Raw genomic sequence first — 26,840 nt, 5'->3', positions numbered from 1 at the left:
AATTTGACCATTTCCTCTGGTTATTTATTTTTCCCATTTTTGGTTCTATTAAAAATGTTCTATTCATCTTTAGTGTTCTAATACTTCCATAGGTTATATCACAGTGTGGGTTTGTTTTTAGCAATGCTAAAAGAATTGACAGAAGTCAAGGTGCTTCATCAATCCAACGTACATCTTTCCATTTAGACAATCTCCCCAGGCATCTGCATCACTAGAGTAGATTTGTACTCCACACCAGTATACCAGGACATGGAAAGAGCTTGATGGGTGGAGTTTCTCAAGTCCCCTTCTTGCAAAAGGGGCAACCCTTGAGAAGGTCAGCAATATATGGGGATTAAGTTTTAGCTCCCTGCTTGCACAGGTTTAGTCACATCAACTGCCCCTGCATGCGTGGACGTTAACACAAGGGACTCTCCAAATCAAACAGCTTCCAAGACCATGCCTTCAGCTTTCTTCTCTGGTTCTTTTGAACTGCCACTTCTTTTTTCATATCTGGTGATTTCTCTTTCTTTTGATCTCTATTATGACTTCTATTATGACTTTTTAAAAAGTATATTTTAACCAATTTTTCTTTCTTTTTTTTTTTGAGACAGAGTCTTCGCTCTGTCACCCAGGCTGGGGTGCAGTGGCCGGATCTCAGCTCACTGCAAGCTCCGCCTCCCGGGTTTACGCCATTCTCCTGCCTCAGCCTCCCGAGTAGCTGGGACTACAGGCGCCCGCCACCTCGCCTGGCTAGATTTTTGTACTTTTTTTTAGTAGAGACGGGGTTTCACCGTGTTAGCCACGATGGTCTTGATCTGCTGACCTCGTGATCCACCTGTCTCGGCCTCCCAAAGTGTGCTGGGATTACAGGCTTGAGCCACCGCGCCCGGCCATTTTAACCAATTTTTCTATTTGAGGTTAAAGGAGACTCCGCATGGACTTTGTCCACTATGTTGCAAGAATCTAAATTTGTTTCACTCCTTTATCTACCAGATGCCCTGCCCACACCACACTTAGTGGCTCTTAACTAACAGCAAGAGCCCTGAAGTTATGGAGGCCAGGATTTGAATCACTGCTTCACTACTGACTAGCTTTTTGATGCTGGATAGGTTATTTAACTTCTCTGAACCTTAGTTTCTTCATCTCCAAAAAGGGGATGATCAAAATTCTAATCTTGTAACATTGTTGTAAAGATGAAATATGGGAATGCATGTAAAGTACTTGGCACAGTACTTCAATAAGCGCTTATCAATAACAATTCATACAGGCTGAGAAGCACTTATCTGAAATGCTTGAGACCAGTAGTGTTTGGGATCTTAAATTTTTTCAAATTTTGAATATTTACATTATACTTAACGCTGAGCATCCCTAATCCAAAAATCCAAAATCTGAAATGCTCCAATGAGCACTTCTTTTGTGTACGGTCTGAGCATCATGTCAGTCCTCAAAAAGTTTTGGATTTTGGAGCATTTCAGATTTAAAATTAGGAATGTTCAACCTGTGTTAACCACTGCACAACAACTTTATTCAAGTTATTAATTCATCTACCTAAGGATCAGATTTATGCACAAGTTGGTGCCACATAGACACAGAAAAATATGTTTCATGAGGAGGAAGCAAAATGAATAATAACTAAATATGACAATAGAGATTCTATACCTGTGGAATATATAAGGTTGCTCTTTACAAATACCACTTTACAAAAATCCCATGTTCTCATAATTTTCCAGGGTTTGGTGAAAATCCTTGAAAGTCAGAAAGAAAACATTAAAAGCAAGAGAAGTGCCAGTGAATAGTGAGATAAAGGCTTGCCCCAGAACGTAAATCAATGCATGTGCTTCTTTCATCCAGAAAGTTGCTGCAATAAACAGATGAACTAAATAGTGTGTTTGGCAATGTAGTTGGTTTATATGATAGTGCAAGCATTTTAATTCACTGTAGCTCAGGAACAAACAGTTTACTGACTGGGTGGAGGAACACACTTTGAGTGATACTGCTTTAGGGACATTTTAGCACTATCCTAAAAGTGATACCATTGTTATGTAGGAAGGTAGGTACCTTGGATGCTGGGGGCCTGAGTTAAACAATAACCTCAACTGGAGAACAAAATAAATCATGCTACATAACCAAAGAAAGTTCATTACAAACCAATCAACAACTGTTAGAGTTCAGAAGTATATTGGAGTCTTGACCGTAGTTGATTTGGGGATATAGATGGATCTGCCAATCCGACTCCTTATGTAGGGGAATTTTTTTTTTTTTTTTCCTGAAACAGAGTCTCACTATGTTGCCCAGGCTGGAGTGCAGTGGTGCCATCTCAACTCACTGCAACCTCCACCTCCCAGGTTCAAGCAATTCTCCCTACTTCAGCCTCCCAAGTAGCTGGGATTACAGGTGCACTGTGCCTGGCTAATTTTTGTATTTTTTAGTAGAGACAGGGTTTCGCCATGTTGGCCAGGCTGGTCTTGAACTCCTGACCTCAGGTGTTCTGCCCATCTCAGTTTCCCAAAGTGCTGGGATTATAGGCATAAGCCACTGCGCCCTGCCGTCTAGGGGATTTTTTTTAAGGTGACTGTAATTACCATCATCATATTCATTTCTGCTATTTGATCTCTAACAGTTTTTTTTTTTTGATGGGGAGAAGCTGATAAATTTTAATTCATTTTTTCATTATTTTTCCAAAGAAGCAGCAGTTACACTGACTTGGTGTACTCTCAAAGTACACCTAATAATATTTTCCATGTACATTCAAAGTGAATTAGCTTAATTATCCCGATTTTATCATTATATAACATATACGTGTAAAGTATCACACAGTATCCCACAAACATGTATGACTATTATGTGTCAGTTATAATCAACAACAACAACAAAAGATACAAAAGGGATTAGCTTGCTACAGTAAGGCCAAATCAAACATCAGATTTAGTTCACAAGAGAATTATACCTTATAGTATAAATCTTACTAGTACCTTCACATATCCTAGATTTTCTTGACTTTATTTGTATTCCTGCTTTTTATTTTGAGATGACGTCTCCCTCTATCGCCCAGGCTGGAGTGCAATGGCGTGATCTTGGCTCACTGCAACCTCCGCCTCCTGGGTTCGATTGATTCTCTTGCTTCAGCCTTCCCAGTAGCTGGGATAACAGGCACACGCCACCGAGCCTAGCTAATTTTTGTATTTTTAGTAGAGACAGGGTTTCGCCATGTTGGCCAGACTGGTGTTGAACTCCTGACCTTATGTGATCCACCCCCCTCAGCCTCCCAAAGTGCTGGGATTACAGGCGTGAGCCCCTGTACCCGGCCTGTATTTCTGCTTTAACCAATACTTTTAAAGCTTAATTTAAAGATTAGAAAAAAGGAGAAAAAACCAACAATATATTATGTATGGTTTAGCCTGTTGCAAAGAGAAGAAACTAGATCTGCCCAAATAGAAAATTTTAATTCTGGGCTTAAAAATACAATATAATGCTCTTTTAAAAATATTGATTTTAAAATAAGGAAGTTAAAAACAATTTGACAAAACAATATTGGTAGGCTTGAAAACTACAGAAAATAATTACTTCAACATTCACTATCACTATCAATTCCAAAGCTATGGTTTGCAAAATTTAGCTTGCTTCTTTGGAAATGACTGTTTTTCTAAATCTTGAAGAGAATCTAGTCACCTCAAGATGCTTAAAAGCCTTCAGCTAAGCTTTGCTCTGGGCTTCTGCAGCCCATTGGCTGGGGTAAATTCAATCCCTTCCACACACAAGTCTCAAGTCTGTCTTATCCCATAAATGTAAAGTGACCTAAATTTGGCAAAGTACTTAAAATCTGAATTATATATTTTCACTTTTTTGGCTATACTATTATTAATAAACTTAAGAAAAAGTATATCCCAAACCAACTTGTCACTTTAAAAATAACTTGCTTTCCCCATCCACGCAAAATGGACTTTGAAATTAAAAAGAGTTTCCTACTAAATTTCTCCTCTACTTTTACAACAGAGATATCTTCAAAACTTCTCTTCTGAAATGACTACAAATAAAAAGCTGTCCCAGTATGAGCACAACTTTCATCAAGATCCAATTTAAGGTTTACTTTCCAGTCTCTGAAATATAAACCTTCCTTTGAATTCAAAAGTATAAAAGATGCTATATGGGTTAAAACATGGGTTGCATGGCTACCACATCACAGTGGCCACACAACCCACATATTAATATTTCTACTTCACCTGTCTTGTATTGGTAGAGAGTATATTAGCTCATATTATTCTCAATGTACTGCTTACTTGGTTTTAATTATTTAATTATTATTTTTTAACTTGCTAGAGACTTGTCTATCCATCAAGATTCAAATCACTCTGAAGAAACCAATCCTTCTGGCTCAACTGTTTTGCACTTTATGGTTCCTGACATTCAGACAGACAGATGTTTCCAAGATGTGTGAGAGAACAGGAAGTCTTTAGCTTTGCCAAGACTGATTATTTCCGTAACACCCACTGACTTTTGTCAGTGTAAAAGTCTCTGGGATAAACTGTCAAGAAATACAAGCTACCCACTCTGAAAACAAACAATCTCTCCTCAAGGTCAAGTCTCAGTAAATTGTGCTTGGTGGCCCTCATTTGACAGCAAGAGACCACTTTTTCTGGTGGTGGTGATCTATTCCCAATGACCACCATAATTACCTCCGTAAGGTGCACATAAAATGCAACTCCTCAAACTCCAAATTCGAGAAGCACCTTCCAAAGCATTATCTCCTGACTTCTGTATTTCTAATAAGCACATCTCAGTTTCAGGATCACAGGCTTACAGATGACTGATGGAACTCATACCTGAATGCAGTTAATCTGAAGAGCCCTGGAAGAGCAGGGGCAATTTAATCTCCGCAGCAACGCTTTGAAACCCAGTGACAACTGTAATGGCTTTAATACCAAATGACAATCTCCTTTCAAGAGCTTTATGAATATTAATGTAGTGATCACAGAGCAATATTTAAAAACAAGGAGTATGTCTTCATTTTCAGCTGCAACATCTCTGAATTATAAAAGGCCCATTTTTGCCTCATTTTCACAGGTTATAAATGTGTATTTCAATAAGGTGGGCTGGACATTGCTTTTACTTTTGGGGTGGGAGGTCACAAAATGATCTCTGTATGCCTTAACTGACAAAGGTGAAACTCACGCTGTCAATCTGTCAATTTTTAAATAAATCTAGTAAATAACTACTCAATATATGCTCAGAAGGGGCCAGAATTTTGGGGAGTAAAGAAGTAGAAGACATCACTTCCTACCCATTAGGATGGCTATTATCTAAAAATCAGAAAATAGCAAGTGTTGGCAAGGCTGTGGAGAAATTGGCACCCTTCCTGCATTGCTGGCAGGAATGTAAAATGATGCAGCCACTTGGAAGACTGTATGGCTGTTTCTCAGAAAAATTCAACATAGAATTACCATATGATCCAGTAATTCCAGCATGTACCCAAAAGAGTTGACAGCAGGGACTCAAGCAGATACTTGTAGATCAGTGCTCATAGCAACATTATTCACAATAGCCAAAAAGTAGAAATGACCCAAATGGGAAAAGCCCATTTTAAACGATAGTACAGTAATCCTTTCGAGGTGTGTGAAATATTTCTAATGTGAATTTAGTGAAAAAGAGTCAGCGCAATATATGAGAAGAAAAGGCGCATCTTTCTTTGTTGCTCCTCATATAAGCAAGGGCATAAAGCCAAGAGGAGAAAATGTTCTAAAATACTCATTCTAATCCTGAAGTAAGAAGCAGAAAACAAGACAGATTATTCACCTGCAAAAGCCTCCAAACATCTAAAATGTGAAGGTGATTGCAAGTGCTGTCAGGTCGAGTCTGAGCTCATTTGTTATCTGGGATGCCACCTTTCCAAGGACCCTCCTGTCAGCCAGGTGCCCGCCCTGGCCCAGAAGCCTTGGTACATGTATGGACCCCAGCCTCCACATGCCACAGCCAGCGCTGCCCCAGCAAAATTGTGATGGACCTGAGATTTACATACACGGCTGGTGAGAGGCCTTAGGCAGTCCTTAAATGCCAGCAGTCTCCAGCAAGCCCATCAGCTCCAATGACCTTAATCATCTATGCACCAGTGCTCCTGACTGTGTCCCTGCATCACACCTCTCCATGGAACTTCATACCCCAATAGGCAGCTGCCTGCTGGCAGTCCCACACTGCCCACAAATGAGTTCATTATCTTTCACTCCCATCACATTTATTCTTCCATATTATAGTATTTATCCCAAGAAACAATCCCATTTCCACCATTTAAAAAGCAGTGCCATGGCAGCTGTCAATGGTTCATCCTCCCTTCTCATCTCCACCTCCAGTCGATTGTCCAGTCCTGTGGCTCTATACCCTCCATGTCATTCAATCCACCACTCCGCCTGTGCCCACAATGTCCACTTTCAACTAGGCCTTGGCATGAATCCTTACTGTTCTCCTCCCCTGTCTTTGCTTTTTTCTCAGAATACTCTGCACTCTGCAGCCAGAGTGATCTTTCTAAAATGCAAATGGAATCATGTCCCTCCTCTGTTTAGAATGCTTTGATGGTGTCTACGGCTCTCAGAGTGAGGAGCAAGCCCTGACCGTGGCCTAAAGGCCTGCTTGCTCAGGCCCTGCCGACCAACCCAGTTTCATCTCTTATCATGTTCCCACCCTTATTCCCAGCTTCGGAACTCCCTGCCCTGCTCCTGCACACATGCCGGGCCCTTGCCTGGCCAGCCTCTGCTCATTCTCCAGAACTCAGCCAAAAAATCTAGAAATCCTTTCCTCAAAGATCCTTCTCTTGACTCTTCCAGACTGAGGTAGGTCTCCGTGCTGCATATCTCCATAGCAACGTACACTCCTGCTTTTATAGCACAGATTAGGGACATCATCAACAACATTCTCATGTGGAGGACTGCCTCCCATACCCTGGTCTAGGGTCCCTTTGTCCTGGTCTGCAGCCCTCCACCATGCTGACCATCATGACATTAACCCAGGGTGCCGTAGGTGTCTATTTGCTCAGGGATTTCTATACCAGACTGCAAGTTTCTTGAAGGCATGTACTGTGTCTTTTATCTGCCACTCCCTGGTATCTGAGGCAGGGCCTAATGCTTATTGGTGTTGGGTAAATGCTGTTTGAATAAAAGATGATGAAAATGCTCTGATAGTGACTCTTACAAATATAAATCTGATCATGTCACTTTTCTGCTCAACGATTTCACATCTCAGAATGAAATTCAAAGTCCTTTTCATGGTCAATCAAGCTTTGCATGATTTGGCTCCTGGCTTCCTGTCTGATCTCCTCTCCTAAAACTGTCCTTTCTCAAACACTCCAAGCTCATTCTCACCTCAGAGTCTTTGCACCTGCTGCCCCCTCCACCTGAACCCACTGCCCCCCAGGTGTCTTCGATGGCTGGCTCCCCAGCCACATGAAGGCCTTTCCTCAGATGTCCCCTACTCGCCCACCCCACCCACCATCACGCACAACTCTCCTGCTTGGCTTTATATTTCTTCAGTTATTATCTGGCACTATTACTTGCTGTTTGGTCACAGTCGGCCTCACTCTACTTGCGTGTCAGGGCTGTGAAGGCTGAAACTCTGTTCATGTTGTCCTTCCTGTATCCCAACTGGCACCAAGTAGGTGTGCAACAAATATTTCTTGAATGAATGGAGAAATACTCAAAACTTAACGGTCTATACACTTCAATACTGTTTGAATTTTTGTTTTACAATGATCATTTATTATAACAAAACCCTGTAGATCCTAGTATGGCATTATATATTCATTCAACAAGTATTTGTTGAATTCTGTAGAGCACAGAGAAGCGATCAATCATTTCCACACAGAAGAAACAATGCTAGAGCGAGCTCCTGAAAGATGGGCAGGCACCTGCCAGAGAGAAAAGGGTGCTTCCCACAGAGAAAACTGCACCCGCAAAGGGGATAGCCAAGGACAGGAGAGGTTCTTCAAATGCTAAGAAAACCCCTGCCATCCCCACCGCCATGCAACACAGAGTCATTCATGTAACTGGAATTCTTAAACTTCAAGTTTTCTACATTCCTCATTAACTTTGAACCCCAGGTCTGGGCCTTACCCTTTCATGTCAGTCTGACTAATGAAGGGTTTTCAGCAGAGCTCAGGCCTGTCAGGAGGAGGTGCAGGGCTTCTTCAAACGGCACTGGGGTCCTGGACATTCTGTGGGGGAGACTCCCTCTCCTCAGCACCCACCCTCCACCTTGAGCATCTCTGCCTCCAAGCTCGTTCCCCGCAGTGTAGGAGAGTGCTGCCTCCCACAGGCATGACAAGGTGGGAGAAGTGATGGAAACTCTTGGGCTTGTGTTGAGAATCCCAGGAATGTTCCAGACTTCATCCCCAGAAAACTCCCATCACCACTCCCAAAATGTAGAGTCACACCTTTTGCCAAAAACGCATAACAAACACAGTAAGTACGAGAAACGACATAGGATAAGGTCAGTCTACACTTCCTTGCAGTATGGACTACTAAACTGCCTGGGTAGGAGACACAGGAACATTTTCCACTTAGAGAAGAGCAACGGAAAGTCACAGGGGCTTCCTGAGAATGTCCCCCCTGCCCTATGTAGAATTTCTCATTTCTCAAAGCTCCTAACCAGAGTTGGCCTGTGATCACACTTCAACAAACACAGCAGGGCTTGGGGGTACTTCATGAAAGATCCAGAGTTTTCTCTTCACTTTGGGATGAATCACTCTCTCCTTTGAAAATTTAAATTTGAGAAGAAATAACCTAGCCAGGCATTCTACATTTTATGACTTAATCTGTTATTCGAAATAGAAGAGAACTAATTACATCTTCCATTTAATTACTATAAAAATACAGCCAGAATGCATGCATTATATCACATTTACACCACCATAAAGAGAACCAGCCTCCCCCCCAGGTTCTGGTTGCCTCTACTGGAACTTTAAGTATTTCCGTGCTTCTTCCAGCTCGTCTCATTTTCAACCAGCAATGGAAGAGATCATATAAAAAGTGTAAAAGTCATTCATATAAATAATTTATGATGTGGTCATTTGAGGGTCTCGATAAGCCAATCCACATGTTCAATGGAAGGTTACACAGCCCAGTGGTCAAGAAAGGGAACTGCCATTTAACAACTTTGTGTACCCAGTGTTCTATGCCTGGGTCCTCAGGTCTCAAACTGTGACATTAATGGTATCTACATGGTAGAATTATTGCAAAGAATAAGAGAAATGATGTGGGGAAAAGGTTTAGGATAGTGACTGGCATGAGAAAGTACTCAAAAACAGCAGCTTTATTACTTGAGCTAAGCCTTTTAGAGGTATACGTGAGCCAGGGTATAAGAACTGGACTTTCCACAAGAGCTGAGTCTTTGCAAGCTGCTAGGTCCTCAAAGTCTGGCAGCAGAAAAGGATGCTCAAAGCCAAAAGAGGTGAAATATGAAAGAATGAATACTGAACAATTCCTTGTTGTAAGGCTCACTTAGCTATGGAATGGGCATCCTCGAGGGTTTCTGTTTGACCTCCTGTGGTGTTTCTTCCCTGAAAAGGAAAGTTAACTTGGTCATCTTCCTAGGTAAGCTGCATTTTTTATTCAGGTGTGGCTTTTCACACACCAACACACACACCCCACCCCACATCACATCCCTGAACTGAAAAAGTCTTCTAAAACAAGTGATTTTCACGTAAGTGAAAGCCAAACAGAATTTGCCAAAGCTATATGAGAGAGCGTGTGAGAATGTGAGAGGAGGACTATTTTGTCTCTCCCCTGCACCCTTCCCTCGATATCTAGAGACATTTTTAATTGTCACGTGTAAGTGTGTGTGTGTATGTTACTGGCATCTAGTGAGTAGAAGCCAGGAATGCTACTAAACATTCTACAATGTCCCACACACAAAGAATTGTCCAGCCCCAAATGCCAATGGTGCCGAAACTAAGAAACCCTGAAAAAAAAATCTACTTCTCTTATGCATACGGTTGAGGGTGACTGAGGCAACGTTACACATTTCTATTAACATGAAGAAACAGAAAACTTTGTCTGTAAGACTTAACATTCTTCTTGTGAAATAAACTCTGCTACAGGGGTGAATGCCAGGCTTAAAATGGAAAAAAAAAAAGTGTCTTGCTTTCTTCTGCAATAATACTGATTCAAAAATGGTCCAAAAACTTGCTAGTTTTTTTTTCCTGTCTAGGCAGATATGAACAGCCTGAATCAAGCTCCACAAATAATTAAATCAAATTGCCAGGCATGTAATCTTCATTGTGGGTGAATAACATTGCAAATTCTTGTTCCCATGCCAGGTAGGTCAGAATCGAGGGAGAGATTTTAAATGCATTCCAAGATAGAGAATCAGAGAATATTAATCAGGGATCTGAGATGCTTGAGAAGGCACTTAACTCATTGCTTCTCCTTCTAGCAAAAGAGAGGTGGTGCAGGAGTCATCTGGAGCAATGAGAACCTGCCCAGATTTTAGGACCTAAAGGCTACTGAACACGTTTTAATAAGAGTCACTTGCTTTATGCGATGGAAGAATTCACTTTAATATAAAGTGTACTGAGTGCTGACTCTGTGCCAGGCAGTGAGGACATGCATGAGAGTCAGACACAACCTCCAGTGGCTGAGGATAGAGAGATGCGCAAGGAAAGAATGGCAGTGTGATTATAGGGGCCAGCTGCCTGGTGTTCAAAGATTCCCAAAGAAAATATAAAGAAGTCATAATCTGGGGGAGTTAAGGATCATATTTGGATCCTTACGATCATATAGGATCATATTTGAGACAGTTGATAATTTTGTAATATATCCTTTCTCTTGAATTCAAAGTGACTCTCCCAAAATAGCTTGATCCTCTTTAAGCATCTCTGTTTTTCTGATATTTAGAGATTTATAAACAGATATAACATGATAGAATGATCCTCTGAAAGGGGACTAAGTAAATTATTTTGTAATAGGAAGAAAACCTATCTTCTAACCAGTTTGCGACTTTTTCAAGGAACTTTTGGAGATGCTTTGATAGAATAGCCCCCTTTACCTTTTTTGTGTTACCTGTCACCCAACAAACACATTATATCTTCACTGTTATTGGCTAGATTGTGTATCTCTCTCCCCATATAACATGGTAAGTGCCATATACAAACATGAACAGGCTATAAATTAAATAACATTTCATCCCCAGGGTGATTGAACACCAAAACCTATGATTAGAACTTCCATTTTCCCTCTTGGTTTGTGGCTATGTTCTGAAGAAAGAAATTCGAGTTAATAAATCAACAAGAACAATGTCAGCCCAATAAGACAAGTCTATTCTGGTTTTTATTACTTCTTGCATTGACAAAGTAATTCTCCCACTCTCAGATGGGCGTGGATGCTGGATTCTAATCCCAGCTCTCCTTTCCTTCTCTCCAATGTGCATGTTTTCCAAACCCAAGCCTAGGGTGGGATGTCAAACAGAAACACAACTTTTATTATTAACTGCTCACTTTGTACACGGCACAATGAAGGAAAATATGTTACCTGTTGAATGAATGCATGCCAAGGGTTGAAAAATCTTTAAAAAACTAAATTATAAAAATAACCACATTAGAGAAAAGGAGAAATTGCCCATAACCTCAGCATTAGTCATCTGTTTCCTGTGCCAGTTCTACACAGCTGTATCATAAAAGTCAATGCAATTTTTTTATGCTGGTCTTTTTATCCGTTTAAATAATTATTTACTCTAAAAAAAAGCCATTAAAATGCATGTTTTCTGAGAATATTTAATATCATGCATAGGGAAATGCTTTCAATACAATGTTAAATTACAAATACTAAGTACAAAACTAATGTATGACTCTAATTTTTGAGTGTGTATATATTTACACACACACACACACACACACACACACACATAGATGGAAAGATATATACCAAAAATATTAACAGTGGTTTCAGATGGTAGGATTACTTTTTAAATTATTACTTTTCTGAATTTTTGACATTTCAATAACAAATATTTATCATTAGACAATGGAAAAAGTTCTAAATATCATATTACTATTTTTTTCTGTTTCTAGTATTGATAACTATTATTTTAATGCTCATACAATATTCCATTAAATGGACATCACTTTTTAACTTAATTCTCTCTTGCAAGGAAATGTAGGCCATTTCCCATTTTGGGCTATTATAACTCATGCTTTGAACTTCTCCCTGTCTCCACATTCTAACTGCTTTATGTGGAAAACGAGGCTGTCATTGATTTGACCTCTGCCAACTGCTCCAATCTCAGGGCAGAGCTAAGGGCACAGGCATAGGAATGGGATGTTCTGATCAGAATCCTGCTTTACCACTGCTTCAATGCACAATCACGAAATAAAACAAAATACAACAGTGGATATCGAGCTCATGCACCTTGAGGGAACTTGGAGATAGTGCTGCTAGTGTTATTATCTCTCTTTTTAAAATTTGACTTTTTTTAAGTTCTAGGGTACACGTACAGGATGTGCAGGTTTGTTACACAGGTAGGCATGTATTATGGTTGTTTACTGCACCTATCAACCCATCACCTAGGTATTAAGCCCGGAATGCATTAGCTATTTTTCCTGATGCTCTTCCCACGCGTGCCCTCCCCTGACAGGCCCCAGTGTGTGTTTTCCCCTCCATGTGTCCATGTGTTCTCATTGTTCAGCTCCCACTTCTAAATGAGAACATGCAGTGTTTGGTTTTCTGTTCCTGCATTAGTTTGCTGAGGATAATGGCTTCCAGCTGCATCCACGTCCCTGCATCTCCCTCACTCTTATCCCTTCCCCAGTCACCTGAAGCTCCAGTCAGAAGGAATTATTCGAAGCGGACCAAATACCAGCCCCTGCAGCTGTCACTGCCTTCACGTGTATTGTTCCCTTTCTGGAAACCCCCTCTCACTTCCTCTCTACTGGGGCCAACTCATGCCCACCCACTTCAGATACCTATCCTCTTGTGATCTTTTTAGACCCCTTGTTTGGGTTAGGTGCCTCTCTTTGGGAGTCCTGGAGCCCCCAGTACACACCTCCATCTGAGCATTTGCCACATTTTGTTTGCCTGTTTATTTCCCTGTCTCTTCCACTAAACTGAAAGTTCCTCCACATGAGAGCTGTGATCTCCATCCTGAATGCTTATTTAGCACAGGGTTTCATGAACAGTAGATGCTAAGCTGTTGGGTGCCTGGATGGCTTTTTGCCATGTTACTCATCTTCAAAAAATATGACTTTTGGTGGTTGCATAATATTTCACTGTTACAGGTTTTATGATTTAACTATTTTCTTTCCTATGCAGTCCCTTGTCTTGGAGTGGGGAGAGGTATTTACAGAGACCAACCCAGTACATAAATCTGTTTTAAGAATATAAAAAATTAGCTGGGTGTATTGGTGGGCGCCTGTAATCCTAGCTACTCGGGACGCTGATGCAGGGGAATCATTTGAACCCAGGAGGTGGAGGTTGCAGTGAGCCAAGATCGCGCCACTGCACTCCAGCCTGGTGACAGAGCAAGACTCCATCTCAAAAAAATAAAAATAAAAATAAACAAGAAGAATACAATTTGGCTCGGTGCAGTAGCTTCTGCTTGTAATCCCAGCCCTTTGGGAGACCAAGGTGAGAGGACTGTTTGAGCCCAAGAGTTTGCGACCAGCCTGGGCAACAGCTAATTTAAAAATTAGCTGAGTGTGGTGGCAGGCACCTGTGGTCCCAGATACTCGGGAGACTGAGGCAGGAGGATTGCTTGAGTCCACAAATTCGAGGTTGCAATGAGCCATGATTGTGCTACAACACTGCAGCCTGGGTGACAGAATATGACCCTGTCTCAAAAATAAGTAAAATAAAATACAATTTACAGCATTGTTGTATTTACAGAATACAATTTACAGAATTGTTGACTTTGAATATCTTAAGATTTTGATTTTACATTGCCAAAGTGTAGGGTGTGGTATCTTTGGATTCTAGTCTCGGTCCTATGTATTTACTGCTGCCACACTCTAAATGAACCCACTAAATAGCTAGTATTCATGTCTTCCCCTGCAAAACGGTATTCTTGCTGAAGAGGTTCTGTAGTTTCTGACAGTTTCCAAGCTGCAGGGCCTGGGTCCCTGGTGATGCACACATATTTCGCTTGGAGGGGCTGCCTCTGCTGGGGTCCTGCAGAAAAGGAAGACTCGGCTCTGTGTCCTTGGCGTTCTGCCTCCAGAGGCCAGACAGCTGACTGTGAATTGGGAGTTCCTGAAACTCAGCACGATGACTTAGAAACAGCACTTTGATATCATTCCATTCCTGTTGAGTGATATTTCCTCTCCTTTGACCTCAGTAATGACATCTTCTTTGAAACTTTGTCTTATTAGGTAATATGAAATTGGTGATACACAAACATTTTTGTCTTACAAAAATAGTAATTTATGTTTATATGTGTGTGTACTTATATACATATTTATGTATCTTCAAATAAATGTCTAATTAATAAAACAAGTCCCCTAGATATATTTCAGACAGGAAACTTTTACATGAAGAGGGTGAACTTCAAATCAAGGTGCATCCCTGGGCTTGCCTAGGAATCACCTGGGTCCATACCGCCCTGATGAGCAGGCACGGGGATCTGTATTTTGAAAAAGTTCCCAGAATAGTTCTGAGCACGCCCAAGTCTGTAAACTATTACGACAGAGCCTCGTTTTGTCCTATCGCTAATGCAGTGATTGCTTCCCCAACCACAGTCTCCCCTCCTTCTGTGGACCTTTCTTCATGAACAACTTTACTTGCTTCACTCCAGGTTGAAAATTTTGGTCAGCAGAATGGACTCAGATTAATAAATTCACATTTTTAAAAATCCTCTCTCTATATACATAGCCTGCCCCATAAAGCAAGTGAATGTACTGATCTCTTTTTGGAACTCTGGGGAAAGAGATCCTGTGGGGCTCCTAGGGAACAAATGTTTAAATAGCATAAAGGTCCTCATAATTTTGTGTAGTTGGTATGCTGGTTTTGCGCTTATTTTAGGTAATATAAAAAGCATTCATAAAAACTTTCCAAGTAATTTTTTGAAACATGGATCCATTTATTTTCTTTCATAGAAAGCAAAAAAGAAGCAAAACAAGCAAAAGTACTGCTTCGTGATAAATAATAAGCCAAAGACTATTCACGATATTATGGATAGTGGTCACCTCTGGAGACAGGAGGGAAGCCAAGTCAGGGTAGAGCAGCACAGGGAGACTATGAAATGCCCATGCTCTATTCATTACTGCGAGTGTCCAGTGTACAGAACTTTACACAATTATTATTACTGTGACAGGGTTTCACTCTGTTGCGCAGGCTGGAGTTCAGTGGTGCGATCTCAGCTCATTGCAGAGGTTGAGATCAGTGCGATCTCAACCTCTTGGGCTCAAGTGATCCTCCCACCTCAGCCTCCCAAGTAGCTCAGACTACAGGTGTGCACCACCTCTCCTGGCTAATTTTTGTATTTTTTTTGTAGCAATGGGGTTTCAACATGTTGCTCAGGCTGGTTGCAAATCCTGGGCCCAAGCAATTCACTGGCCTCAGCCTCCCAAAGTGCTGGGATTACAGGTGTGAGCCACTGCACCTGGCCCAATTATTATTATTATTATTATTATTATAGCATAAAACATTTATGCATTATTTGTGTGATAAAATTGACTATAAAACATAAAATATTGTTTAATTATTTAAAATAATTTTCAAATAATTTTTATTTTTAGAGGGATGGTAAAAATCTTTTAATTTTTATTTTGTAAAATCACTTTCTAAAAATTGGCAAATAATAGCTGCACATATTTATGGGGTACACGGTGAAGTTTTGAGATGTATAAAGTATAGTGATCAGCTCAGGGTAACTAGCATATCCATCATCTCAAACATTCATCATTTCTTTGTGTTGGAAAAACAGAATATCCTCCTTCTAGCTATTGAAAACTATATATTATTGCTAACTAAGGTCATCCTACAATGGTAGAGAAGACTAGAATTTACTCCTCCCTATCTAGCTGTAATTTGCAAATAATTTTATTGAGTAAATAATCAACTCGGTCTATGTGAAGAAAATATTGAGTCATCATGAGTAGACAGGATGCATAGACATGGCAACCGCTGTGATGGTGACATGAGACTGAAGGAAAACTAGGAAGCTCTGGACTGGACCAGTCCCACATTATGGGAAACCCAGGTGGTTTTTTGATTTTCCAGTGGGGACCCACTCCAGTACACCAGCACACAAGGGGAACAGTTTCCCTCAAGACTACCATTGAACAGATGGCCAAGGGAAAGCTTTGGGAAGGAGACTGGAGGGTTTACAACTTAGGACCATCTGAACTAGGCAAGTAAAGAGTCATGGTGGGTCACCCGTGAGTGAAGAAACCACAGGAGGGAAAAGTTACTCAAATAAAATTATTTCAAAAGAAATGCAATCATCACTATAAAAACCTGGTATCACTTCATATAAATGGAGTATGACAATGAAAAATAAATACATATATTAGTATATAAAGAATGCTCATCCTTCAGCCACGTAAAATCATCTGGCTAACCAGTCTGAGAAAACCTTTTTTTAAGAGCCTCATATTTTAGATAATAAAAACAAGGCCCAGAGAGGTGAAAGGACTTATCTAAGGTAGCACAGCTGGAATTCACCTGTCTGGACTTCCCTACCACAATGCTCCCAGTGTGGCAGCAACCCAGACAATCCCCAGCACTGTCCCAACTGGAGAAAGCCTATCGTCCCAAGGGATCCTGCAATCACTTTCTTCTGTACCTCTCAGCTCATCTAAAATGAAGGGCCCCATTGGCAGTGTTGAAGGTAACAGTAAAAGGAGCCTAGAGGCAAATTAGAAAACATCGATCTCACTTTCTTCCTCTAGAGTGAGAAGTTAAATCAACCAAACCAAATTAGGACATCCCAGCTGTAGTGGCAAGGGAGCCCTTGGCAAAGCCCAACACAGCATGAGAAGCAGACTCCAGGCCTCTTCTGTGCTCACTGGGCAGCCAGCCCTTTACGCTGGAGCATGGATCCAACTGCTAAAGCCGCTCCTATGTCCCCACAGACCCTGCCTCTCCAAGCCACAGCACAGCTGGCCACACGGTGGTTTTCTTTGTGAGCATGAGCTGATAGGTATGGGAAGGCCAGGGCATCTAGGGTCAAGATTTCAATCATCTTCTGAGGCTCAAGTTGCAGAACATCCTCTGCTAGGGGTTCGCTGGGTCTTCTCATCTTCACTCATCTCTCCTCTCTAAATTCCACCCTGAATTTCTGGATAAAAGGGGCTTCTGGTTGAAGGTAAGCACATTGTTTTTACTTATTTTATAGACTTTAAATTAAAAAATCACAGTTTCTCAAAACACTTTTACTCATACTTTACAAAGATTGAGAAATCAATGATCTATCTTTGGGAACGTCACTATGTAGAAGGGTGGCCAGGGAAGATGTGGCAAATTTTACAGGAGCAGGGAGCCCCCTCCCCTGGCCACCACTGGTGCCATCTCTGCTGTTCTCCTTCTAATCTTAACAGTCCAGCTTAGCACACAAAATCTGCCTGCAACAATAGTATGTCTGCATTTTAACAATTGCAATTTTATCACAACTTCACAAATTGTAGGGACAGCAACTCTGCCTTTGTGGACACCATTGTACCCAGCACCATGTGAGCACATATTATGCACCGAATTGTTGTTGAACAGATGGATAAGAAACCTTGAGTTGTCAAAAACTGCACTACAGAAAGCCATTATTTTACTGAGTAAAAGAGGGTTAGGGAATGGAGTTCCAGCAATAACCAAGTTATATTTCCTACAGAAATTTCAATGAGTTTTTTTTTTTTAAGATAAATGAGTACAGCTTAAAACAAAAAACCCAAACCTCACTGAGACACTTCTGCTTGTTAACATGTGACTCAAATATTAAGGGTTTCCCCAGCCTTTAACTCTCCTGCCTGGAGCCAGCAGCAGCACCCTATACTCTACCTACTGCAGCCCCACTGTGGTGACAATGTGCACAGCCACATGAGGAATGCCCTGGCCTGCACTGGGAGCAGTATTTTTTTCCCCTAAGAATGTTGCTAATCCCCGAGCAAGACAGGGTCATTTTCAACACAGGCTACAGAAAGGACATGTTCCTCAAGGTATTGGCTGTCATATATTCATCTGCTTTATGGGGACTTCAACTATAGGACGAATGTCTGTATTTTTCTGTTTCATTTTTTTAACCAGTCCAATTCCTCAATTAGAATGAAGGCAAGAGCTACATTTGATATTCATCTATGTGATAGTAAAATGATGCTGTTACTAGCCCTATTTTATTGCTGAGGACGTTGAGGTTATGAGAAATTATGTAATTTGGCCAAGGTCACAGCTAGTAATGGAAGGGGGTGGGGAATCAAACCCAGGCAGGCTGGCTTTTAAGCCAATGTCCTTAAGCATCTCACCAAAACCGTCATGGTGCTCGCAAAGTGGTAGGTCACAGTAACACATGTTGCCGGATTCTTGTAAATATGTTATAATTGAAATAAGATGGAAAGAGGAAAACAAGTGGATCAGGGAAGAGGAAGGAGAGGAAACAGAAAAGCCAATTTGGAAATAGATCTAATTTGATTCTTGCTCATTTTATCCCATTTGTCAAAAGCCACTTAGCCACAGGAGTGGTTTTTACAGCTGTGTACACACCTAACTATCAGTCTGCCTTTGACCCAGAGATTCAGTTAGCTGTAGCCCCATAAAGATATTTTCCTATTTCCTTAAAAAAATATAGCCACATCTGGCTGTGGATACAATTCTCAAAATGCAAGTTCTAATTTAACAGCAGATGTTTACTGGGCAGCAAAGACAGCCAAGAACAGGTGAGGAGATGGGAAGCTGTGGTCTGTGTCCTTGAGGAAATAATTTTAAATACCTGGATGGCACACTGGTGCTGTTTTGCTTGCCAAACCGTGTTGATTGATTGTAGCTGCCACAAGCCCTCTGTCGAGGATTCGGAGCCTGAATCTGGGCTTAATGGGTGAGCGCTGTTGTCCATGAGCAATGTCTGCCAAGGGCACAGAGGATGGGTGGTTTCAGGGTTAACACTGAGTGTATATTTAAATATTAATTCCTTTACTTCAGATCAAGCCCTAGCAACCTGCATATTGAGCAGAGCTCCACTGCACCAGCTTTTCCTCACCCTGCCTGAACTCAGGACAGAGGACAGACACTGAGAAAGGAAGATGGACTTTGCCTGAAGGGTAAAAATCAATATTCCAATGGTCATGACCAACCCTCCTGGCCCATGTTAACAAATCCTATTAGCAGTGATTAGTACCCTATTATTCTGGCAAAGCCCTAAATTCCTCCCCATGGTGGTATGACATTATCTGATTGGCTAGGACTCTTAGTGAAGTTCAACCACAGCACAGTTATTTTTTGCTGTAGGAAACTTGCTGACAGGCTTCCTTTGAAAAACCAAAAGCGTGAAATGCTTTTCACTCCACTGAACGGTGTTCCACATGACACATAACTGATTGAGCCTACAGAACCCTGTGGCTATATAAAGTACCTTCAGCTCCCCACTACATAAACTTCGCATATCCCTCTCCGTGTCACCTTGGCAGCTTGATAGGGTTGTTCTCAAGCAGCTAAAATGAAGACCCATTAGGAGCTAAAGAGCTATCCCTAAACTGAATAGCTGAATTGCTTTCGAAGGCCCCTGATGGGTATTCTGACCTGGATCCATCTTTGCCATGCCTCTGTGAGCCTCTGATATTTTATATCATTAATATCCAGTCATTTCCTGAGCAGCAGGGGACACAGATCAAAGATGGCCCCAATCAGAGATACCATGGATACACCCCACAAACGGCATCCTCTCCAGACACCCTTTTCTGGCATTGTAATTTACTGGTACATCTGACCTAAATCAAATTTGGGCTCAATATAGGCCACTTAAATGGTATCAGTCAAAGCAAGAGTGTCAAAATGCATTTTCCCCTCACCCTGCCCTGCAATTTCTTCACCCTGGGATTATATGTTTGCATGGCCACTGCTATTATTTCTGTTGCAAGTGAAAAATAAGAGCAGCCCCTGAGATTCACTGAAAAAACATCCTTGACATTTACCTTAGTGTATCCAGAAATACTAGCTCACTACATTTCTCTGACGGTAGAAAAAAAAGAAGTTCTGCCTCCTTCGGAAAAGTTGCATAGTGCAAGGGGACAAATTATTTTGTGAGGGAAATATACTGCCTTCAGGTGTGTTTGCAGGGACAGAGAGTCGACTACATGAATCATTCACACTTCAAGGACTCTCATATTTTGTCCTTTGAACTTTGGCTTCAGGATAAGAAAGCAGAGACATGACTAGCCTAGAACACAGTAGGCACTAAATAACTATTTAATGAGTGAAGGAAAGCCTCTTCAGGAAGAATATTCCCTACTGACAATGCCCTAGGGAATAAGCAGGGCATGGAGGAAGGACTATTGCACTGACGAAGAGCAGATCTGAATTTAAACCCCACCTCAGTTACCTCCCAGCCGTGTGACCCTGGTCAAGTCACCTCATTTGCTGAGCTGAGTTTTAGTATCGTTGAGGGTAATTTGAGGATAAGGACAAAGGCCTGGTTTCCCTCTGAGATATTTTGTGAGGGCACACTGTGGAGGGTGAGGGCACTCTGTAAAAGAGTGACCACAGCCCAGTATGGTCTAGTGGGTTGATAAGAGTCCCAGATCCAAGGCCAATGTGTTAAGTGTCCTCATGGGACTGCAATAGCTTTTCACAGGCAGATGAACTGTGCTGTTGCTGCGCTGATTCTTCCAAAAGGTCTGAGGTCCTTTTTTTAGTGATTACCAAATTATTTACACAAGAGGTAAAAGAGAAGCTACATTTTCAGTCAACAGGTACACCTATTCTAAGTGGCTTTGGGCATCTAACCTAGCACTCAACACATCAAGGTGAGTCATAATTTGTTTTCTGATTTAAATGATCAGATACAAAGTAAGATAAACAAACAATGGGAGGCTGGATCATAAGTAAGCTCGCCTTTTAGGCACTCCAGGAGTCCAAACAAAGAAGTGAAATCTCACATTTTCCTACCTGTTTCTACTGCAGGATGTCCAGCTTTCTCCACGCTGGACAATTAGATAATGAGATAGTGAGGCAACAGCCTATCAAACCAAACCACAGACAAAGGAATGTGCAAACTGGGTAGTCTTGAAGATTTTAGGCAAATTCCCTACTACTCTTTCTTCTGGCTCAATATTACTTCCCATTCCACCTCCCCAGTTTCTTCCAGCCTGGTACCTGCTTCTGAGTCTGGCAAAATGGGGGAAATATTGCTGATTTGTCTTGCTCCCTCCTTTGAAATCCTCTCTGCTTCTACCCTACTGGCTTTATCTTCCCATTCAGGTTGTTCCCATTTTAGTCCCACTTCACCAGCCCCACCCACTCCTGGTGGCTCCTTCTTCTAATGGGGACTTATTCTTCCCCATTACTCGCTCATTTCCTGCCTGAGCTTGTTTGCCCAGCTCCTTCCGCTATGAAAGTAAGGGGAGATCCATCAAGCTGGAAGCTGTCACATTCAGTTAGAACAAATCCTGTGTCGGATCACTATGTATTTGTTGAGTGAGTGGATGAATGAATGAAACCAATGAATGAGGAAAAATACAACCAGCTTTGCAGGGTAAATGCGCAGGTTAGCAATCACTTGAGCATGCCCTTAGAATGACCGTGTATGGAAGCTGATCTGAATGTGTGTTCTGAGCTAGGGAATCTGGTATAGCCAACCCAGAGATCCGTTCTCTGTGTATGAGGAACATCTGAGCCCCCAGGTTGTAGCCCTGGATTAAAGGAAGGTTGCCAGGTGGAAGTCATTAGAGGGAAGGTGTTAAGTGGAAATGTTCTATAGACTGCATGCTGCTTGCAAGCAGTTGTGACTCTCCTGCCCAGTCCACCACCACTGTTGGTTACCTTGTCCAGCCCACCACCACTGGACTCTGTCCCCTGTATATGAATCCCTAAAAAAACCCCAGGTCTCCTTTGCTGGCTCTGGGTCTTTTCTTCAGCCTCTTGAACCTAGTGCCTTCCCTACTGAGGTTAATAGGGGTTCGACACCACAACCTGTAAAGAAATCCTGAGTGTTCATAGCTGTGACAACTGGGACTTATCTTAAATCTAGTACTGAACCACAAAATTACCTGTCAGCAATCAGACACTGTTCTTAAGAATTCTATCTTAAGCTCCTGTATCTCAAATGATTATACTAAAATGATGTTATCAGAGCTAACTCAAGAAAATTATCCAGCAAATGAATGGGATTTAAAATTTTAAAAATCATCTTAAAAGAGATGTCTAATTACACAATTTAAAAAATTACCAGAGTTTCTACCCTAACCATGCCCTGCATTTCATGAGAAGTCTTAGATAGCAGCAGTTTTCATGGCCGACCTCCTCTGCCCCAATGAGGGATCTTGCAGAATCATTAAAAGCGCTGGCTTTGTAGCATGCACGAGCCAGCTGGGGGACCCCAGGCAAGTACTTAGCCTCCCAGGCTTCTATCTCTTCATCTCTTGAATGTGGATAATGGTACCTAATGTGAAGGGATGTGATGAGGGTTCAAGGGTATAATCCATGTAAAGTGCTTAGCACAGTGTCCAGCACATAGTGAGAGCAGAATAAATGCCAGCCGTTTTCTATGTGTAAATGCTTTTCTACCAGGCAACTGAGGAATGGCTAAGATGTGTAATCTCTCCAGCTGTAAGCCACACTCCCTTCTCGTGTGCTTCAAAACAAACTTCATGTCCCTGGCTCTGGCTCTTCCCTCCCAACTTCTGCCAGTGAAAGAAAATACTGATCAATCCCAAATAAAAATATAATGAGATAGATATGTATGTTTCCATCCATATGTGTATATCTCCGTGTGTGTGTGTGTGTGTGTGTGTGTGTGTGTATAAAGTATATTTATCATGTTGTCTCCTCTACAAGACTGTGAGTTCCTAGAGGGTGGTAGTGGATGAAAAAGGCTAACAACTGTTGAATGTTTCAGATGTTTTGGCTGTATTAACTCATTTTATCCTCACAGGAAGCCTATGAAGCAGTCAATATATCTTATCTATCCTTTATTCATTCAATAAATGAAGACGTAAGTGATGTTTACTAATGTAACATTACAGGCTGGATAGTCTGATGGCTAAGGTTGCTCCCAGATCCTTTACTTATTAGCAGGATGACCTTAGGCAAGTTACTTAACCTCTCTGTGCTCCAACTTCTCCACAGGCAAAATGGGAAGAATCATGCCACATACAACTATTATAAAGATGAGTTGATACGCAGAACAGTGCCAAGTACAGAGTAAGCATTCAGTAAATTATAGCAAACTTTAACATGGTTCCATTTTAAAAGGGGAAATAATGCCCTTTCGATGAAGTGAAATCCATCCCACTGATTAGAAATACAATACAAACAAGCTTATATTCTTGTAGGAAAATGAGAAGGGTCAAAGTTTGAACTGACATAAAAATCCAAATTACTCTTAGAGTAACTAATAAAACAAAGGAATGATCATTTCATTTTGTCCAGGATGAATTAGTCATAATTTGCTTACCATATCCAGAGAAAACTTTTGATTACTTAGCATAAACCCATGAATTATCTCATTTGGGTATAATGTGTCTGTGGACAGATTAGAGCTAGCCAAGCCCACAAGAATGGAATGTTGACTTGCTTATTCATTTATTCACATTTGTTCATGCAACAAACATGCTGAGCATCTACTATGTGACAGACACTTCTTGGTACTGGGAACCCAGTAGTGAACAAGGCTGTGCCCTTGGGGAGCTGTCGATCTTTTAGGTGATATAGACAGCAAACAAATAAATACATAATATGTAAGGTAGTGAGAATGCTATATCTAATTAGGAAATTTGCATTTGAAAAATTACTCTCCTTAAAATACTAAAGCAGAGGGGAACGACTTAAAGACTAAAAAAGTTGCTGAACCACAATAACGTGTAAGGTGACTCAACTTAGCTACTGACCCGAAACCTCTTCCAGGATCCTCTAAATGACAACAGAAGAGATGATAAGAAGAGACTGAGGCTCCAGGAAAGGGGTGTGTGTCTGCTTCCTTCATTCTTGCCAGGGCCAAAGGCTGGCCTAGCCCATTGTGCCTTGGAGAGAAGGGGGATGCCTCATGGGCCAGACAAAGCTGTGGCTTTGAGTCCCAGCTTCTGCATCTCTCCCTTGGTTCAGGGGTATCATCTGACTCCACCTGTAGGCTCAGGCTACCCAGGTCCCCATAACTCAGTCCTGACCTGCTGCTGATGGAATTTCTGGAGCTCTGGTCTGACATCCAGGGCCCAGTGTCTAGATCCCCTTGACTGTTTCTGATCTGTACTCATGCTATGAAAAGTAGACTCTCCCTGTTCATAAGACTTGTATCCTAAGCAATGACTCATTTCTGGTGATGGAATTTCTATTTATTCTTTGTACCAAAGCCCATCTGGTCACCTGCTGAGCATTCCTGTACTCCTAGGACTTGAGACCATCTGCCTTTCTCCTGCTTATCTCATCCCCCAAACACAAATCCAGCCTCTCATATGGCCCTGGGATAGGCTCGGCTACCTGCTGGCAACCTGTCCTGGCATTTTTAAGTTGAGCCTTATTCTAGACTGCCCACCTACGTGTATGCCTGCCTCATCACTTCATGATGGAACCTGTTGCAATGACCAATTGTCTAGCCCATGGATTTTACTTTGCTGTCATAGAACTCCTGAAACCCTCACTGCAGCTGCTCAACATGATTTCTGCTGGGGCAAGCAGCTAGAGCCATCACTCAATACCCATCCATACATAAAAACCACTATAAAAACAGATCAGTATGCTTCTAGGGCTTGGTCTTTACAGCAGCTAACTCTACGTGCTGAATGTTGTGTCCAGATTGACAACTGGCATCTCCTTGCCCCTTCCTGTATAGAAGCAGCTCAGAATCAGATCTCCCTATATTATGCTGTGATCATTTGTACATCTCTTATTATCAGAGTTTCTATTTTTGATATGTATTTGATGCTGAACCTAATGGAGGGCTGGCACATCATGGTCTCAACACATATTTGTTGAGTGACCATAACTCAACAACGGGTGGCCTCCAGTTGACTGACCACTAAGGTTTTCCTTGATTCAGCCCATACCTGAGCTGAAATCATGATAACCTGGCTTTTGGGCAGGGAATTTTAAAGCCAACCTCTTTGTGGAACATTCTTCATTTTCTTTCTCTAGCCACAATTTGGTGCTCTCATGAGGGAACTGCTTCCCTTGTAAGGGTCTCAAATGGTGGTGGTTTCTTTACACAACCCTTATTTTCCTGGACTAGGAGGAACAGTTGGTATCTTCCTTACTTCTCAATGCTGCTTCCAGATCTTCCTCTCCTTGTTGCCTAAAAAAATGAGCTATATCTGCATTTTCTAAGAACTCTGCAGAGGTAGGATATATAAGGGAAGACCAGGCTGCCCATTACAACTAACAACCCCAAATAAGTAGTTTTTACTAGAATGAAGCCACTTAGCTCTCTCCTTAGTCAACAAAAAAATTCAGCCTAACATATGATGAAGCAAAGAACCAAGAGTTCCATATACTTTAAAAAATAGTTTGGCTGTATAATGTGCTTCTGGTAGAGACCACTGTTGCTAAAGATAATTCAAGAAGAAAATATGGTCCATTGATCAGAGTGTTTCGAATTGTATATTGTTGGTTGATAAATCTTATATGCTGTTGTAGTGAATATTTTTGTCTTTTTTTTTTGCCACTGGCATCCATTCTTCCTACTTCCCATAAGAGTTTTTTAAAGCTTCATCCATTTCCCAGTCTCGACTCACTATGGTTCAATTGCCTCCCCATCCTCCAAATTCAGGGACGGAGAACACAAGAGTGGTCCAAGGTAATGAACGGGTCACATTCCTTTCATCATAGTAATTGGTTCTGTGATGGGCAGGTGCCCCAACCAGAGTCTAGAAGACTTCCACAGGGGCTTCCAGGAAAAAGCCTCATTGTTTATTTGCCACTGTAAGAGTCAAGATGTGGAGCTTCTGATCCATCTGACATCAGCAAGAGGAGAGCCTATCTGAGAATGTGGCCAAACTGAAAGAGAACCCAGAACTGGAGAGAGAAAAACTGGAGCTTGATGTCATTGGCGTATCTGTAAGTCACACACTTGGACTTTCAGTTACATGAGTTGTGGAAGTCAAAGATGGGTTTGCCACACTGTTTCGTCTTCTTGAGCACATGAGAAAATGACATTTCTTGGCATCCCTTGCAAGTAGGTTGGGTTTATGAGACTGAACTCTGCCTAAGAAATATGAGTAGAACTGATGTAAACCACTTCCAAGCTCCCTCCAAAAAACCTCCAATGAGATTCTCCCGTACTTCCCCATGACCCACCTTTGGTAGCAGCCATGGAGATGTTCCAGAAAAAAATAAAAGAATGTGATACTGGCCAGGCATGGTGGCTCAAGCCTGTAATCCCAGCACTTTGGGAGACTGAGGCAGCTGGATCATTTGAGGTCAGGAATTTGAGATCACTTTGACAAACATGGTGAAAACCCGTCTCTACTAAAAATACAAAAAGTTAGCGGAGTGTGATGGTGGGTGCCTGTAATCTCAGCTACTCAGGAGGCTGAGGCAGGAGAATCACTTTAACCCGGGAGGCGGAGGTTGCAGTGAGCCGAGATTGTGCCACTGTACTCCAGCCTGGGTGACAGAGCAAGACTCTGTCAAAGGAAGGAAGGAAGGAAGGAAGGAAGGAAGGAAGGAAGGAAGGGAGGGAGGGAGGGAGGGAGGGAGGGAGGGAGGGAGGGAGGGAGGGAGGAAGGAAGGAAGGAAGGAAGGAAGGAACTAGGTAGTGGGTAA

The 26,840-nt window shown here is 41.7% G+C and overlaps 1 protein-coding gene across 6 annotated transcripts in view; it reads right to left on the bottom strand.

Annotated features, from left to right (window-relative positions):
* APBA1 (amyloid beta precursor protein binding family A member 1) overlaps positions 1–26,840 on the bottom strand; it is a 226,858-nt gene that overhangs the window by 115,731 nt on the left and 84,287 nt on the right. Inside the window, exon 1 of one of the 6 annotated variants that reach the window (XM_073021531.1) lies at positions 18,865–19,276. The exons of the other annotated variants lie outside the window; for them this stretch is intronic. The gene's annotated coding sequence lies outside the window, so the exon portion shown is untranslated. Of the gene's footprint in view, positions 1–18,864; positions 19,277–26,840 lie in introns of those variants that run through there. 6 annotated transcript variants of the gene reach the window in all.

Source organism: Chlorocebus sabaeus, chromosome 12 (assembly GCF_047675955.1).
Source record: "Chlorocebus sabaeus isolate Y175 chromosome 12, mChlSab1.0.hap1, whole genome shotgun sequence".
Taxonomy (NCBI): domain Eukaryota; kingdom Metazoa; phylum Chordata; class Mammalia; order Primates; family Cercopithecidae; genus Chlorocebus; species Chlorocebus sabaeus.
Note: the sequence above shows the minus strand (reverse complement) of the source record. Positions and strands in the feature narration are given on the sequence as shown.